The sequence below is a fragment of the Cydia splendana genome, chromosome 23, assembly GCF_910591565.1.
Source record: "Cydia splendana chromosome 23, ilCydSple1.2, whole genome shotgun sequence".
Classification (NCBI taxonomy): domain Eukaryota; kingdom Metazoa; phylum Arthropoda; class Insecta; order Lepidoptera; family Tortricidae; genus Cydia; species Cydia splendana.
In genome coordinates, this window is record NC_085982.1 from 3,058,269 (window position 1) to 3,073,651 (window position 15,383).

At 34.7% G+C, this 15,383-nt stretch overlaps 2 long non-coding RNA genes across 2 annotated transcripts; both read left to right on the forward strand.

Annotated features, from left to right (window-relative positions):
- Positions 1-2,597: 2,597 nt before the first annotated feature.
- On the forward strand, positions 2,598-10,374 carry LOC134801984 (uncharacterized). The gene is made up of 5 exons (XR_010145787.1): positions 2,598-2,643; positions 3,699-3,740; positions 7,365-7,394; positions 9,597-9,632; positions 10,365-10,374. It is a non-coding gene; the product is annotated as an uncharacterized LOC134801984 (long non-coding RNA).
- Positions 8,046-8,746, forward strand: LOC134802030 (uncharacterized). The gene is made up of 2 exons (XR_010145800.1): positions 8,046-8,425; positions 8,472-8,746. It is a non-coding gene; the product is annotated as an uncharacterized LOC134802030 (long non-coding RNA).
- Positions 10,375-15,383: the final 5,009 nt, after the last annotated feature.

Here is a 15,383-nt window from a genome sequence, read left to right on the forward strand (position 1 = left end):
TGGCACATGTTGAATTTATATAATCTACATCTATGTAAATCGGTAGAAAATTAGCAACTTAAATGAATTGGAAACATAATAAATATACGGGAATAATAAAAAAACAAGACAAGTGCGAGTCGGACATAATACATAATCTGTGAAAATTTCAACTGTTGATCACGGTTTATGAGATACAGCCTGGTGACAGACGGACAGTAAGACAGACGGACAGACGTACAGACGGACAGACGGACAGACGGACAGACGGACAGACGGACAGACGGACAGACGGACAGACGGACAGACGGACAGACGGACAGACGGACAGACACGTGTTACACGCCTAATAAAAAAAATCACAAATCAAACAAATTAGCTAATCTACCGAACTTAGCATTTATTTTTCTAATAATATTCTTATTAACTAGACTCCCAGTTTCACAATTATGTTTTGTTGGAATTAATTTTGAGAAATAATATCGGATTCTTGACTATCCATTTTAAACATATTCGAACCAAAAATAAAGGAATGCAAGATAGCGGCCTAATAATGTTTAAACAATTTTACCTTCAGCTTCAGATTTAAGGGATATTCGGATCCTCAGATAACGATTATCGACAAGATAAGATCAAATAAAAATAAAATAATACATAATAAAATAATTTAGCCTATAATAAATGTCCCACTGCTGGGCTCAGGCCTCCTCTCAAGCACGAGAGGGTTTGGGCTATAGTCCCCACGCTGGCCCAATGCGGGCTGAGGAATTCACATACACTTTTGAACTTCTTCGCAGGTATGTAGGTTTTCTCACGATGTTTTCCTTCACCGAAAAGCTAGTAAATATGAAATGATATTCCGTACATAAGTTCCGAAAAACTCATTGGTACGAGCCAGGATTTGAACCCGAGACCTCCGGGTTGAAAGTCAGACATCAGATCCACTCGGCCACCACCGCTTTTAAGATCTAAAATTTAAAAAATCAAAATGGCGACTTTTTTTACAATTTGGCTTTGCAGGGTGCTTCGAGCTTCTTTTTAATTGCCTAAATCAATTTAAGGTGTATATTTTATTAAAGGAGGCACTTCTACAATTTCTTAGTTTGGTAGCTCGTAAACTACACACCTATTAATCATTTGAATAGTTTTTATTGTTGCTATAAAGTCTTTTAAGCGATTAATTGATAATTTCATAATTGATTATTCGCTGAAAGAAATGACATGTTCAATTAAGATTTGAAATAATTGAAATGTTTATATAAAGGCAGGGTTTTTTAGAAGTGATTGTTGTTTCATAACCGCCACCATGCAGGTCGTTTGGGTTTTGTGTCTATTGGTCGCTCTAACACAGGCCCAACCACCCCTTAAGAAAGTAAGTTTTATTTAAATAAACAATTACGTGTGTTTATAATTTGTTGAAAGCATATCTCTACAACAACAACAACATATCGTATAGGATAACAGTACCTACCTACGTGCTAAAGGTTTAAATAGAATACTTATTAGCACTATATGTACATATAGAGCTGACTCCTAACAGCTAAAAGTTTTTTAAGAAATTGTAACAATAAGTACTGGCTATGGGATTTCATGCAGATTTACAGGCACAGAATTTTATGGTTCCTTAAAATAAAAAACGCAATCCTTATGGGATCAGTCCTATGGCGCTCTGTATATCCGTCTGTGACAGTCAATTTTCACCGGAACTACTGGATCGATTAGGTTGAAATTTTGTACATTTTGGAAAAACACAGAAAGTAGTTCTTTACCATATTAATATAGATAATAAGAAAAATTAAAAATGTCGGTAATAAAACGAGTAAGTATCGTAGGTACTTAAGAAAAACGTCGTTAGTAATTATACGAATAAATATCCTTTGTTTATCTGTTTATTTGGATCACCAACAGAAGATACAATTTACGTACTAAGTATAAGTAACATACTAAGGGCACATTAATTATTGATCCCCAACCGTGCATTAAGTATTATAATGTTTAATTTAAACTGTAAGTTAACACTCAGAAAAATACTAACTAAGTATAAATTACAATAATTTAGAATAGTTACCTATAAAATACTAATTAACAACTTAATATTAACAATAATTTTACCACCTTATCCTTATAAATATTATATAAATTCATATTTTCATTTTCTGTTTTGTAGCTGGTAAGTTTCTTTTCCTATTTCTAATATTAGCAGGCGTGCCTCACTACGCGATTTCGTCGCTTTGCTACAGGTAGCTAAAAGTACATCCGTTCCACACCAATTTTGGTGGCTAGCCATAACCCGCGCGTGGCGCTGTCGCCACCTAGCGGCCATATCTGTCCTGATCGTAATAGACGCGTTTTGTTAGAGAGTGAGTCTTCTGTACCTAGTACTATTATTTATTCTGTGATATTAGTGAGCCAATTTATTTTTTCCCATTTATATTTTTTTGACTTTACCATTAGAGTAGGTAATGCAAATAAACTCTGACCACACCTAACGCAGCCAGACATTCTAAAAATAGTATAGAAAACCTAACTAAAGGGGTTTTGTTACTTTATAATTTATTTATTTTTTTGTAGCTAACTCTTAGTCGAAAACTATTTCGATTAATATTTTTGTATGTTTAGGATTACACCGCTTTTCTTTCTGGAGTCAACAAGCAACTCAACGGCGTAAGTACAACAAATACTTTCTTCTTAATACTTACATAAAATATACAAATACACATTAGCACCAGCTACAATCAAAATTAATACTATTTCCCGTGTACCATTTAATAAGTTTTCACATATTTTGTCACGGATACACTTTCCCGTTTGAGACGCGTTTTTGACGTGATTACTTAAATTTAAAACATAATACCTACTTTAAATATTGCGAAGTTCCACATAGAAGAGTTTATAAATAGTTTTTAACATGTCCTAAATGAAATCGCTAGCAGATAGATAGATAGATAAATAGATAGATAGAATACTCTTTATTGGCACAAAAGATACAAAAGAAAAGTACAATTGATTAAATGTAGAGGCAGACAACAGGCGATCTTATCGCTAAAGAGCGATTTCTTCCAGACAACCTTAGATAGATAGATAGATAGATAGGTACTAGTTTTATATATAAGTCTACCATACCATATTTTGACATCGGTGACTCCTAATACAGCCTACAACTGAGTATATACCTTGTTTGATACCTCAGACGGCAATTTTCCATGGCATAGAAAAAAAAATAGTTTATATCTACTTTGTCCCTCTACGTGTCTCTCTCTTTGTTATATCTACTTTGTCCCTCTACGTGTCTCTCTCTTTGTTATATCTACTTTGTGTAGGAAGAGCGGCGCCACCCAACACAGGGATTTTTGCTTACCGGGTGGCTCCATCACTTTACATTATAAACAAAGTGTGTCTTATGTAATAAAGAATCTTTGATTTTGATTTGATATTTTAGTCCCTATGTAATTTTAAATACAGTAAAAAACATTATATTTTCTAGTTGGCCGTAAGTACTCTATTGCACTCACAAGCGATAAAAATGTATCCATTTACATCACAAATACCATATACAGTATTTTCGAATTCTCATGCTCACAAGTGATAGCTATAATCAAGATCGAATGATAAGTTATTTATTACGTAAGTAAGTAGTTTTGTTAAACATGCTGTACGTACGACTACATAATAATAATAAGATAAAAATGAGAGGGTAAATACATTTTTAATAATTACAGAAAAGACCAGTTCTCCTGTCAGGGGGTTCAAAAGATAGACAGGTAACTTTACTCTATCTTTTCCACTTTACTCCTACCCGCATCATAGAGAACGGTAATGAGTAACATGACATCTCTTGTTAGCCGCTTTTAGTTAAAATATTTAAGAAATTTAAGATTTAATTCATTTAAGAATAGTATATTTAAAACTTCCGCGTTTTGAACACATATTAACACATATAACCACGACCAGTGAAACCCGGTAAATAAAGGTAATTGAATAGATTTCGCGTTAGACCCGTCTATAAATGTGAGAAATGGTAACATTCCATTTCTAACCGCAGCTGCACTACCGGTACTGAACGCGTCACTGTCATTGTCAATTTCCATAGTAAAATTGACAGTATTGCAGCTGCAGTTAGAAATGGAATGTCACCATTAATAAGAATAGTATATTACATAGCTAGGGCAGTAAAGTAAGAAAAGTCTTAGGTAACGTGAACTCAGCTTCGCCTCGGCCGAAAAACATTCTGAGGGTTTCTTATTTACTGGCCGGGGTCTGTAATAAGGCAAGGTGTGGAGTTTTTTATACAATAATCCGTAAACGAGTCGCCTCCCTGATGCACAGGGTATGGTACAGCACCAAAAACTTCCTGAAAGTCATATCTGAGAGATGGGATAACCCAATTCTATTTTTGTGGATGAAAATACACACAACATCGGTTGCATCATCCCAAAAATATTGTTATGATTTAGTGTTATGGATTTAATTTAATTTTAAGGCTTATTAAATTATTTAATCAATTACCTAATTTAATTTATTTTTATATTTATTTAGATACTGCATTCTTTTTTTTTACTGTTTAGTAACCAAAGCTGTTGACTTGTGTATTACTAATAAGAATATGGATTTTTATTAATCTGAAATAAATATTATTCATTTATTCATTCCATAATTGTGTATACAAATTTTCTGTTCGATGGAGACGGAAAGCGGTAATTACGTTTAGCGCAGCGTGTCGAAAGTTGACGTTTTTCGCACAGGGGACAGAAAAAATCTTTTTAACACTTTATTTGGTTACGGTTAACGTAACATGCTTAATCTTATTACTGAACACATTGAAAATTGGTTTTCATTTCGACTGAACTAGTGTTGACTATACTAGTGGCTCTGTGAGCTGTAGACCTCGCGAGCATAGCTTATTGGGACCGTGCACGATGACAGCGCTACACAGCGATTTGATCAATCTACAATACGAAATTTTTAATTTAAAAAAAAAACGAAGTTTAAGTAAAAAAAAATACAAAAAGTTATGTCTTACTGGGGATCGAACCCAGACTTTCCGTGTGCAAACAAAAAAGCGACTGTTTGCAAAATGCGCCACGTTAGTTCTTAGCTAAGCTGACGAAATTCAGCTACTCATTCTCGAGTAAAAATACCGCCTAAACCAGCAATACAATTTTTTTGCATTTTTTGCCATTTATTATGTAAATATGTCTCAAAAAGAAAATATTCTTATGATATCGATACGACTATTTGCTTAAGCGCGACGTATCACGACTCCTCCATTTTAGAAAATTTCCAAAAACCGGATCGACAAAATTTTTTTATTTAGGTACTCATAGAATCTGGTCACAAAATTTCACGAGAATCGGTTGAGAATTATGACCTGTAGAGGAGAACATCCGGACATACAAAAGCAAAATGCCCGAGTCAAAACGTAGACCTTCGCTACGCTTCGGTCAATAAGTATAAACGTAGGTACACAAAGAAATTCGTTTTTACTAAGGTATTTAGGAAAGATAATTACTCGTAGTTTGGCAAGAGTCGTTTGTCAGCGAAGCATAGGTAGAGAAAATCATACTGTACCTCATGCTGTATTGTATACCTACTGAATATTATATATATACCTACTGATTATTATAAGCGATGAGGAATAAATTTATTTTTATTATTTAACTTGACTATATTTTTGAACTGAAAAAAGCGTGTGCGTTTGATTTATTAATCCGGTTTTTTTAAATAACCACACAAATCAAGTTACTATCGAAATATTTGAATAAGTCTGTAGTACTTTAGTATTTTTAACCGACTTCCAAACGTCAAAGAAGGAGGTTATCAATTCGCTTGTATGTTTTTTTTTTTTTTTTATGTTTGTTACTCCATATCTCCGTCATTACTGGACCGATTTTGAAAATTCTTTTTTTAGTTGTATGTATATGCATACAGATTGGTCCCGTTTTTATCAAAACCCAGTTCTGATGATGGAATCCACGAGGAATCGAGGGAACTCCTCAAATCTTAAAGGCATACATATAGTGATTTTTGTGTTTTAATCAACAAATCAAGCATATACATTCAAAAACGTGACATTTGATGAAGTGGAACTGCTGATGATGATCAGAACAGAACTCTTCAACAACCCATAGTTCACGTTTGGCGATTTGTCCTCTTCGTTATGTTTGTTAAGCAAGTTTAGTTTTTAAGCCACATTTCTGTCAAGCTCGAGTTCTGATGATGGGATCCATAAGGAACCGAGGGAACTCCTCAAATCTTAAAGGCATACATATAGCGATTGTTGTGTTTTTATCAAGAAATCAAGCATATACATTCAAAAAAATGACATTTGAGGAAGTGGAACTGCTGTTGATGACCAGAACGAAACTCTTTAACGACGCATAGCTCGCGTTTAGCGATTTTTCCTCTTCGTTATGTTTGTTACGCAAGTTAGGTTTTTAAGCCATATCAAGCTCAAGTTCTGAACATGGGATCCGGAATCGAGGGAACTCCTCAAATCTTAAACGCATACGTTTAGAATTTTCTGTACTTTCATCATAAAATAAAGCATTAACATTAAAAACTGTCGCATTTGATGAAGTGGAACTGCTGATGATGATCAGAACAGAACTCTTCAACGACGCATAGTACACGTTTGGTGGGTGGACTTGGACTGGGACCCGGACTCGGATTCATATCCGGATTCGTACCCGGATTCGGTTCGGACCCGGACCCGGATCCGGATCGGACCCGGCTCCGGACCTGAACTCGGACTCGGACCTGGACTCGGACCCGGACTCGGACCCGGACTCGGACCCGGACTCGGACCCGGACTCGGACCCGGACTCGGACCCGGACTCGGACCCGGACTCGGACCCGGACTCGGACTCAGACCCGGACCTTGACCCGGAAAACTACTATGATACCTAAACTAAATAAACCACTATGATTACCTACCATAAAATGTAGGTATAAAGTATGATGATGCCAAACCGCTCCCGCTCAAAGCCCCGTACACCGCACCGCGTGCGCCGTTAAGCGGGTTAGGTTAGGTTTGAACTGCGATCCTCACAGAACCGAACAAAAGTCCAAAAGTCCAAAAAACTAAATGCTACTAGAAAAGTGGGTGGTTTTACCTCCTTTTCTACATAGCGCACCATCTACAATAATCTTTCACCTTTCTTAAAAATTATTTTAGACCCCTGAACGCATTTGCCAGAATGACCTTCAACCGCGGAAAATGCTGAGAAATCGTACGGCAAGCAACATCTGTGCCTGATGTCAGCAGTTGACCACGACACTCTGCAAAGAGTATGACAATAAAGAAGATTTTAAATATAAGAATACAAACAACCATTATTAAAAAAAAACTGTTATAAAATGTCACGTTAAATTTAATTCTTTTTCAGACTCTAAAAGAGGCACAAAATATTGCATCAGTAAGTATATAATTATACTAAATCATAATAAAGTAAACATTAAACAGCAAATCTAGGTACCTAAGAATAAGGTGGTGTTAACAAACCTTATTTTTTTAAAGGTTCTTAACCCTTTTCTTTGTCTCCATGTTAAATATTACAAGAAGTAAATATTCATACATACATAATATTATAATAAATTGAGAAGCATACATACCAAAGTTAATAAACAAATGTAACCTAAAATTAAAACTACCTACAAAACTAAACTAACATTAAAAATAAACCTACTTAAAAATTAAAGAACAATAGAAAAAATACCCATCTATGAAAGGTCCCCCAAGTCTGTGCCCTGCGGAAGGGTGCCCATAAGGCTGGCTACATTACCCCGCTGGATGGCTATGCCTATTCATGGACCTAGGAATGAGCCAGCCCTAGGGTCACCCGAGGACTCCAGTCATTTTTTTTTTATTTCCTGGAAAAGGATATGGGCGTCTATGGTATCTGCCGTAAATATGTGGTTGATAAATTTGTAATAAAAATCCACCATTGTTTAATAGTATTATTAAGTAGGTATATTGCTGTAGATAATTTACGAAGGATTTTTCTCCATCAAATTTCAATTTCAAATAATAAAATTTAAAACAATTATTATTATTTTAAATTTGAAATTTCGATTGGTCAAGAAAGAGTGGAACAAGTGAAAGAGTTTGTATTTCTGGGTACCTTGTTCACTAGGGACGGTAAGCATGATAAAGACATTGAAAGGAGAGTGAATGCTGGAAATCGTGTGAATGGGGCACTTATCGCTTCCAGCCAGAAGGTGTCGCAAAAAGCACGGTTGGCTGTTCATAGAGGGGTGTTGGTGCCTACACTTATGTATGGTAGCGAAAGTTGGGTATGGCAGAAGAGGCATCAGAGCCAAGTGAATGCAGTGGAAATGAGAGCGTTGAGAAGTGTGTGTGGTGTGAGATTGCAAGATAGAATTAGGAACAGTGTGATAAGGGAAAAGTGTGGACTGAATGTAGATGTAGTGACAAAAATTGAGAAAGGTATGTTGAGATGGTTTGGACATGTGGAAAGAATGAGTGAAAGAAGGCTAACAAAGAGAGTGTATAAGGGAGAAGTGGAAGTCGGAGTTGGAAGGGGTAGACCTCGGCGGACTTTCTCTGATCGGATCGGGGAAATCCTGAAGAAAGGCCAGTTCAAGAGCACCCTAAACCGACGAGCGTGTATGAGGAATGTTATGAAAGTGAAGGAAGCGAAAGAGGTATGTCAGGATCGTAGCAAGTGGAAATCCGTGGTCTCTGCCTACCCCTCCGGGAAATAGGCGTGATTATATGTATGTATGTATGTATGTATGTATTATTTAAGGGGCTACCCGAGGTTTTCATCGATTTTTGACAAGTTTTGAATCGTATCTCCTTTTTTTTTCACTACAGATAAAATTATAAAACAAACAGTTAACGATTCTTCAATCTTTTATCTCCATTTTTGTCTACCAGATTTTAAAAAAGAAAAGATTACTTATTTTTTATGAATTTTTTAAACATTGTCTAAAAAAACACTTTTTTTGTATCTAGTTTGCTGTGAAGGATCTTACATCTACGAAATCTACATATTTGGGTTCATCTTTGACGTCTCGAAAAACGTGTCTAGTTTTAATTTTAAACTAATTAACACAAAAGTTATAGCCAGAAAACCATTTTTTAGCCTAAAATTGTTCAATTTTGATGCAAATACCTCGAAGACAATGAACTTTCATATAAATATGGGATACTATATTGCTTAAACTCGTTGCTGTTAATATGATAAGCTACAAAAAACGTAAGAAAACTAAGGGATTGAGATCGAAGATCATTGGGGTGGGGTAGCCCCTTAATAATAGGGTATTTTCCTACTAGTCAAATCAGTTACTTTTTTATTTAGAACTGTCAAAACGATTTGCTAATATGGAATTTATATGAAACATTACTTCGTGACGTCACGGTCAAGTCACCTACTTTTTACATTTCTATCCGATTTATTAAATAGAACTTGTGTTTAAAAATAACTCCTATCTGTGCTTTTCTAATAATTTTCTGGTGCTTTATTTCATGCATGGTGTAAAATAATTTATTTTGACTACAATATAATACCCTATTATATCCTTTTTAAACAGGTTCGAGTCTCACGGGAGTTTTATACTTTTTTATTTATTTATATTTTGTTGTAACTTTTCAGTCAGCCAAAAAGCTCTTCGCCAAGACCCATAAAAAGGTAAGTCATACAATCTCTTATAACCTTATACGACATATCTCTACAATATGTCTAACATTAGCTAGCGCTAACCTAGTGGTTAAAAACCATTTAACTGAGGTTTGTAAGAAGTTATTATTTGGGCTGGTAGGTAAGTATTTTATTAATTTTCGTTTCATTTGAATGTTTTTTATTGCGCGTACTAAAAGCTAAAAACACTGCAGGTAATAATAGTAGTTATAGTAATTATTTGAGCAGTCTTCGAAGTACGCACTCTCAAGGGCTTCCGATTTGAGGGAAATGTGCAATGTCTTTGTACTCTATACAAAATAAATTTATACAAATACAGTGAAACAAAATCATTAGCTTAGTAAGACAAAATAAACCATAAATGAATTAAAACAGACATTGTACATTAATATTGCAATTTAAATCCGCAACACGTATCGTCAAATTTAAAAAGAAATTGGTCAATACAAAACACATAATAACAAGCCATAAACCTATATCCTAATCCGGTAAATCCCCGGCTCATACGTCCCCAAAATACCAGCGGCGTTCCCGCGTTGAATACCCAACGATATACGCTGGACCAGGTACGAACCAGACCTAGGATCGCTACCCCTATCCCGCAAGCATTTCCCAGGTCCCTCACAAAAACATTTGCCTCGGAACACCAAGGACCAGCCGACTCAACAGCGAGAGTAATCGTAAACCGGCTTTAAGTTTGAGTTTGATTGAAATTAATTTCAGCTGTCTGTGAGTATTAAACAACATTTTATACATTTGAGTTCATTATTAAATCATTCTATTTTAAAATATAATATTACCATAACTCATTCTCAAAGGGTATAGCCGGGTAAGTATGGCCAAACTGCCCTTAGCGAAAAAATGAATTTCCTTTTACCGGATTATTAACCTAAATATATGTAGTGCTTTCACAAAAAAATAAGCCTCAAATGCTTCAGCTTTTGAAAAAAAATGCAAAAAAAGAAAAAACATTTTTATTTTATTACAGCCAAAGTACTAACCCGATTTCTTTGTAATTTGGGTATTTTGTAGATACAATTAAACTCTTACTGAAAAAAATAATATTGAATTATCTCTTGACAAAATAGTAAAAAACTGAGTTGAAAATTTTCAGAAAAAAAAACTACATGCGAAATTGCGACAGTAGTTTTACATATTTCATGTAAAATTTAATAATGTTTAACATATATTTTTTTCAAAAATTAAATCGGGATTAACAGTGTGAAAAACTCGAATTTTTAACATCCCATAATACTCTCTTCAGGTAATATATATTATATAGGTTAATAATCCAGTAAAAGGAAATTATTTTTTTCGCTAAGGGCAGTTTGGCCATGCTTAGTTGCTTACCCGACTATACCCTTTATGTTCTCTACATAAAGTAATTTTATTACTTCAATTTTTATTTTATTATTTAATTTCTGTGTAGCTAACAGCATTAGAGTATGAAAACTACAATTCATATGAAAATATATAAAATATTTACACATAAAAACAAAACACAAATAAAAATAATTTTATTTGAGCGACCGTAGTTTAGACGCGTAGCTCCTATACATAATGCCGTTTGATCCTGCGTAGGATTGAAATTATCGAAATAAAATCAATTATTTTGTGATTGATAATTATTTTTTAATTAATTGGTTTTGAGAGAATTTTAGTGTTTTGGAGTCGAGACTACTTAATTGGGCCTCTTCGATCGCCTTCATGATATTTAATTTGTATTCTTACCCATATGGGTACTTCATATGTGATGTTTAATTTTTTTTGTTAGCCTGGTTAAGTGTCCCACTGCTGGGAAAAGCAGCTTGCTTGCTTGCTTGGGCTTTAATTATTAATTTGTTAATTAAAAAATATTAACTTTCAGGTGGTAAGTAATTATTTAAAATCTTACATGTTTCAATAATGTTTTAAATTTTGATTAATACGTAAGAACCTCTATAGTTCAGAGAATTTCCATTTAGTGGAGACCGAGGTGAGTTAAAACAGAGGTAAGTTGAAACAACATCAATTTTTCAGTATTTATAATGTTCTTAAGGCGAGGCGCATTTTGAGGGACCAACAGACGGTAAATGGCGGCTAAACATCGTTTTTTTTTTTCAACTCTATAACAGTTAAGATAAACGTACTAGTTATCATTAGTGCTCGACATGCTAATGCCCAATAGATGATACCTAGCTGTCACCACTATTAACAATGACTTAAGTTTCAAGATGACATGTACTGGGACCGCGTCGAGCACCAGTAGGTTTACCTTATAGATGTCTCAAAATTGGCGTTGTTTCAAACTACCTCTGTTTTAACTCACTTCGGTCTTCTAATTCATATTTATCTAATTTCTACAAACAAATTTTAGCATATTGGCGAAGCAACAGCTAAAGATGTAAGTACTTAGATCGATCCGTGTCCTAGTTTTCTTTTAAATAAAAAGTACATACTTTAATTCTGCCCTAAAACCATCGACTTTATATTTTTAACGTAAAAAAGATCGTGGAGAACAGAGAAAGCACTTAGGTGATATATTTTTAGGGTTCCGTACCCAAAGGGTAAAAACGGGACCCTAATATTACTAAGACTTCGCTGTCCGTCAGTCGTCTGTCTGTCTGGCTGTCTGTTTGTCTGTCTGTCTGTGCGTCTGTCTGTCACCAGGCTGTATCTCATGATAGGCAGTTGACATTTTCACAGATTATGTATTTCTGTTGCTGCTATAGCAACAAATACTAAAAACAGAATATAATAAATATTTAAGTGGGGCTCCCATAACGTGATTTTTTTGCCGTTTTCTGCGTAATGGTACGGAACCCTTCTTGCGCGAGTACGAGTCGCACTTGGCCGGTTTTTCAGACAAAGCTTAATTCTAACGAGTCGCTTCTTCTGAGAAGTCTTTATAAAAAAAAAAACAAGTTTTATCAGCGTTAGGTAAGTGCCTTGAAGTATAGTATATACAGGATGTCCCAAACTTATGGGACATGAAGGGGAAGTACCTTAAATATCGTAGATAGTGTATTTTGTTCAAAGAAGACTTTATGTTATTTTTAAAAGTTAGTAATTCTGCATTCATAGATTTTCTAAAAATTACTTGCTTCGTCTGGGAATCGAACCGACTTAAATGTCAAAAAAAAATCACCCTACTTTTATGATGCCAATCGAAAGAATAGCTAAAAAATAATAACTCTGCTTAAGTAACATTGTATTTTAAAAGAAAGGAACAACGTGAAATTAATCATTTTAATCAAATTAAAAACATACATGAAACTGCCGTAGTCAATTAAGTGGGTATTTTTTTGTAAATTAATTAATTAAATGCTCAAAATGTGATCCCTCTTGTCTAATAAAATACACTATCTACGATATTTAAGGTACTTCCCCTTCATGTCCCATAAGTTTGGGACACCCTGTATAGTCAAATGAATACCTTACTTTTAGTTTTTTTTTAATAACAATTAATTTAAATATTACTTAACGGTGGCAATGTTGTAGGGTTAAATAAGCCCTTATTGACTTCTGATAATGCAGCAAAATAATTATTACAGGGTGGCAAGCTACAAATCATGGTTAAAAAACTAAGTGAATTGAGTGAAAAAGTTGATGTAAGTATCGTTTGGTATCGAAAAATATAAACGTTACTGTTTTATACCTATAAGTATCGTAGAAAAAATCGTTCTCTAAAATTACAAATATATGTCTAAAAATTCAATCAAGATCCTAATTGGAGTTTTGTCTGTGTGATAGTAAATAAGAATAAATTAACCTTTTGTCTGTGTGATAGTAAATAAGAATAAATTAAGACTTAGTTGCAAATCGTTTTTAATTGCTTTTTATCTGAAATATTTTATAAATGTAGGTACATTTATTTTTGCTTCATTTTTATTTTTATATGTAAATTACTTACTATTCGATTGAATAATTTACAGGGTGACAACCTAAGCAATGATGAAAAAAAAGTAAGTTTTTTGACATTCACCCGCCTGCTCATATCTCTAATGCTCGCGTGTATTGTTATCCCGGTAGCAAAATGTCATTACTCGCTGGCGTAGTCTAATAAAACATGGTCTTCTCTTCCCAGAGTGACACAAGCCTACGTCACAATAACATTGCCACTTTGTATAGCGCTATTGCATACTATTATACAGCGCTGTCGCATGATGACGTAGGCTTGTGTCAGTCACGTGGTCGGAAGAGAGTACCAGGCGGAGTATATTATTATACCATGCTCGCTGGCATCATGGGCAGGACAGCATTATAATTACTTAATTAAATTCACCGATTTTTTTTGCTTGTTCCTTGAAAAAAAGGGACAATATAACAACGCAAAAAATTTACCCACTCAATTGTTTATTTTTATTTTCTACGTAGCTACTCTTTTCCGAATTAATTACAACTATTAAAAATAAGGTAAAACTGAATATTATTTGTTTAATTAATACATAATATATTTACTTTGTTGCAGCTGGTACGTATTACTTACATATTATTTATTTATTTATAGTTAAAAAGTCAACTTACGCTGACGCTACGCTGTGCTGCTGCCCTGCACAAAGTGTTAGTGTCCAAGCTAATGTCCAGGAACACGAAGCTTCGAATATACAAAACGGTCATAAGGCCAATTCTTATGTACGGATGCGAAGCCTGGACACTAACACAAAAAGAGGAGCGCGCGCTGCTGGTAGCTGAGCGGAAGATCTACCGCAAGATATTGGGACCCACACGTCGAGAGGACGGAACTTGGAGACTCCGCAAGAACCAGGAGATTGAAGATCTAGTGTCCGAGCCGAACATCATTGGAGAATCGAAAGCCGCTAGACTCCGATGGCTCGGGCACGTAGTCCGGATGGAGGAAGATCGCGCAGTCTGGAGGGCGTACTCTGGAGTACCAAGTGGCCGAAGGCCGTCTGGACGCCCTAGGTACCGCTGGAGAGACGAAGTGCAGAAAGACCTTAGCGAACTCGGCGCCGTCGACTGGACAGAAACGGCTTTGGACAGAGTAGCATGGCGGTCTTTGGTGTCGGAGGCCAAGATCCACTTCGGGTCGTTGCGCCACAGCAGTAAGTAAGTAAGTAAGTCAACTTTCTAGCAGCCGTATTGGTTTATGTATTTTATATAAATTACAATAGGAAGAATCATGTAACGTCTGTAGCCAAATAAACATTAAGTACATTAAAGATACCTTTTTAGTTTAATTTAGAAATGTTTTATTAAAATACATGTATAGTACCTACATGTAATATGAACAAAAAATTATAAATTAAACATACCTTGTAAGTTACATCAAACTGAGGTCTAAGTATTTTACAGGCTTCATTAAAATAAATCCTACTTTTCAACTAAACAATACTTTATTTATTTTCTCTAGTTGAATCACATGGTCAGTCAGGTACGTATTCGCCTTAACTAAAAGGTATTGGATTTATTTGAAATTGTCTGATGCTCTTTATAAAATCGGAAGTTAAATATCAGAATGGAAATTATACAACAAATTCATTTAGAACCGAATTTTCACTGCTTATCTTAAAAAAAGTAAAAAAAGATTTCTTTATTTTTGTACTATGGGAAATTAAAACTGCCTAGGGCAAAACGTATCCCTTTCAGCCCGCTTCATAGATAAACAATACGCTACTTTCAGAGCATGAAAAATAAAAACTTTTTTATGCGGAAACTGTCAACTTTCGGTTTATGTTATATACTATATGCTCTTAGACTAAGACAATGAAAGTATCTCGTTTAAAATAATTATTTATTATT